Genomic DNA, 4130 nt, shown 5'->3' on the forward strand with positions numbered 1-4130 from the left:
ATCTCCAATAGATCATTGTTATTCTTCACTGTCTACGCCGGAGAAATGACAGTTAACTGCAAAGAAATGAAACAGCCATAAAAGTTTTTATAGAAACCATTTCGGGGCTCGAAATCACCCCACAGAATTTGGGACCAGAAATCACCCTGAAATGCTAGTTTCGGGATTAAAAATTGTAGTTTCGGGACCAGAAATGTTGGTTTCGAGACCATAAATAGTAGTTTCGGGACTCTTTTTTACAACCCTAATCCAAATCGATTCAGCAACTAAAATAGAATATTGATATCCAAATTTTTTACAACCCTAATCTAAATCGATTCAGCAGTTAAAGCATAAACGTTAAACATAAATATTGATATGACAATCATTTCGAACGGAAGATAAACGAAGGAAAAAAAGACTTACCATTTCAATCGATCTGAAGAGAAGAAGTCGATGAAACGTTTCAGTAAGATCGACAGTGGGTTGGGTTTTGGGAAAATGAAACAAAAGATAAAGAGAGATGTCGTGAAGGTTTTGGTTTTGGGGAAAAATGAAACGTTTCATAAACGGAAGAAGTCTTACCATTTCGATTGATCGGAAGAGAAGTTTTTGAAAATGAAAGAAGAGAATCGCCGGTGGATTTAGGAAAAATGAAATAAAAGAGAAAGAGAGAGAATGAAACAAAAGAGAGAGAGAAAGAATAGGGTTTTGGTTTTAGGGAAAAATGGAAAGTTTCAATTTAATTATTTTTTTTACTCTCTCTCCTACCTACGTGGAAGCCACCTAAGATTCGTGCCTTAGCTTTCGTGGGAATTTCGTTGAGAATATCATTTCTCATATAAGGTCCAATTAAATGTCTAAATACAGGTTAAGAAAGTGTAGTACCTTATTTTTTTTTTATTTTAACACCATTTTAAGTAAGTTGGTACTTTGAGATGAAGGTAAAGACGACTATTATATACAATCAAAATGTATTCTCTATGATAGGATATTATGACTTCACTATCAAATTCGTTAACTTTAATAATTGCGTTTTATAATAAGAATCGAGTTAGTGCGATCAAGATCTAACCTAAAAAAATAAAAAATAAAATATAAACGCTAGAAGGAGGGCTTGAACCTCCTTTTATAATAAGAATCGAGCTAGTGCGATCAAGATCTAACCTAAAAAAAATAAAAATATAAACGCTAGAAGGAGGGCTTGAACCTCCGACCTTGTGGTTAACAGCCACACGCTCTAACCAACTGAGCTATTCGAGCTTATATTTTTCAAATTTAAAATGGTATTTATAAACGAAGTATTTAGTTAAATCAATTAAATAACTTTATATTTGACTTAATTAAGTTATTGTCATGAACTAGCCTTAACCAAGTGAAAAAGTTCAATAACAAATATATGGTTTGTGAAGAAACCTTTGAAGTGATTCTTTTTTAAACCAAATTCAAATCAATGTTAACAAGAATACCAAATTCTAAAGTCAAAAATACTATATTAACAAGAATACCAAATTAACAAGAATACCAAATTCACCTAAAAGAAATTGATATAATGACATATCCAAGTTATCATATGAAGTAATGTTTAATACTCAAATCTCATGCTAGATAGACATATTGTTCTTAGAATTCTAAGATAGATTACTATTGAATACGAATTTTCTTTTGAGTAGAGATGAGGAGATTGATGAATCCCTACACCATGATACTAGAAGATTTTAGGGCTTGAAAGGATAATATAGGAGGTTTGTAAAGAATTATGGGTTTATAGATCGACCATTAATAACCTTATTGAAAAAGGGAAAGTTGGCTCGGAATGAAGAAACAGTTGTGGCATTTAAGGAACTGAAAAAGATCATGATGAATCCGCAAATACTAAAATTATCTAATTTTGATGAAAGCTTTGTGATTGCAACTGATGCAAACAATAGTGGTATGGGTGTGGTTTTGATATAGTAAGGACACCCAGTGACGTATATCAGTAAGGGGTCTGGTTTGAAACTACAGGCTTTATCTACGTATGAACAAGAATTATTAGTTGTATTACATCCTATCAAGAAATGGAGAAGTTATTTGAAATGAACATCATTTGTTGTAACGGGAATACGGGAGATGACAAAGTAATTAAGAATGACACAGATTTTAACGTGGTTCACCAAGATAAAACTTGGCTACGTCCACTAGAAAGAGAGTATTATTAGGAGATCGGAACAAAAATTACATCAAGACAAATTATGGTTATGACACAAGTTTATATAACACTCGATCCTCTGAAACTTTTATAAATACAGAACTGGGACTAAAAACGATGCTCAATCATAGGGAATACTCATAAAATTAGCCCAAAGTTCTATGGACCATTTTGAATTATAGAGCGAGTGGGACAAGTGGGTAATAAATTGGATATTTCAACTACATTTAAGATGCATAATGTGATTCATGTGTCGCAACTTAAAAAGAAAATAGTAAATGCAATGGTTATGCCACGTGTTCCATCTCTACGGTTGCTATTTTGGATGCAAAAGTTATTTGAAGGATGGACGCAACATTGGTCAATATTTAGTTTTTTGGTTCAATTCAACGGATGAGGATGCTACATGGGAGGGTGACTCTTGGTTGGAATCCAAATTTTCAGAACTTGGATTGGATGAAAATAAGTCAACTTCTCATTTTAATTGTATTGTTCGTGGTCGAACAAATGTTGAAGGAGAGAGTAATATTACGAGGGATCAAAGGGTTATGTTTCATAACCCTATAATAAGTTATCGGGTAGACATATCTAATGTTAACAGTTCTATTTTAATTAAGCACAATAAATAATTATTAATAAGACAGTTAGCCAAAATATTGGATCGTTAATTGATTGGGAATAAATAATTATTAATATAAAAATAAATAATTATTAATAAGACAGTAGCCAAAAATGTAGAATTGGTTGGGAAATTAATTATTACAGCTTAAGAGTATATAAAAAAAGATCATGATCTGTATAGAGATTATACATTTTTTTTAGAAACCTCTTAAGGTCAACTTCTCTCTATCTTTTATCTTCTTTTTTTTAATTGTTAATCTCCTACATCACCCATCTAATACTCTTTTTGTTGCTGATTGTAATTGTAAATCTCATTCTCACTTTCATTCTATTATATTCTCTACTCTAAATTAATGTATCTTTAATTCTATAACTAGGTTATCAGCTTAAATCTAATTTGAGCTGTATTATAGACCTTGGATTAAAAGATTTATAGATATAATTGTAGTTAATATTGTATAATGTAGAATGCGGAAGGGTCAATTTTTTATATGGATTAATTTATCTTCTATTATATAATGTGTTTGTGTGCATATTTTTTTGTTTAATAAACTTCAATGATTTGTGTTTATGAGTAAAAGAGTTGATTTTTATTTATTTTGCTAAGCCTACATAATTTAGCTAGTTTATGACATCTACAAGCAAAAAAAATGATAGTTTTATGTAGTGGTGTTCATTAGTTTGGTTTTTAAATTATTCGAGTTCTTCGATTTGGTTTCTTTGTGTTTTTATTTTTTTAACCAATTCGAAAACTGAACCAAATTCAAATAAATCTAATAAAACCGAACCGAATTTAATATTCAGTCTGAATTTTAAATAATTCGAATTCGAACAAAAAAAAGATTTTCTTTTTTCTTTTATTACCAAATCTTGAATTTGAATTATTCTAATTCAAAACAGAATTTGAATTAAGATATTAAACGGAGGAGATAGATCTTGAATTCGAAATATGTGTTGAATGGAGGAGATGGATTAAGATTTAAGAGTATTGACAAAGAAGAAGCTCTAAAGATAACGGGAGTAGATTGATCGAAGCTCTAGAGGACAAAGATGGCAGTTCAAGCCTGAAAACTCTTTAATAATAGAATAGAGATGAAAGAGGGAGGTGGAGGCTAAAGAATTAGCTAGGTTAAGAGAATAGAGATGAATGAAGATTGAGAAATTATTTATTATGTTAGAGAATAGAGAGGGATTAGGTTATAGAATAGAGATGAATTAGGTTTAGAATATGACGATGTGGGCTATGAGAAATTAGGTTTGAAGAATATAAATAAGATGAGAGAGAAATTATTATATATTATTAATATATAATAAAATAAATAAATTATTTTATATTATA

The 4130-nt window shown here is 30.3% G+C and overlaps 1 non-coding gene across 1 annotated transcript; it reads right to left on the bottom strand.

Annotated features, from left to right (window-relative positions):
- Positions 1-1168: 1168 nt before the first annotated feature.
- On the bottom strand, positions 1169-1242 carry TRNAN-GUU. Its single transcript has one exon. It is a non-coding gene; the product is annotated as a tRNA-Asn (tRNA).
- Between the last annotated feature and the right edge of the window lie 2888 nt (positions 1243-4130).

This window comes from Impatiens glandulifera, chromosome 6 (genome assembly GCF_907164915.1).
Source record: "Impatiens glandulifera chromosome 6, dImpGla2.1, whole genome shotgun sequence".
In the NCBI taxonomy this organism is placed as follows: Eukaryota; Viridiplantae; Streptophyta; class Magnoliopsida; order Ericales; family Balsaminaceae; genus Impatiens; species Impatiens glandulifera.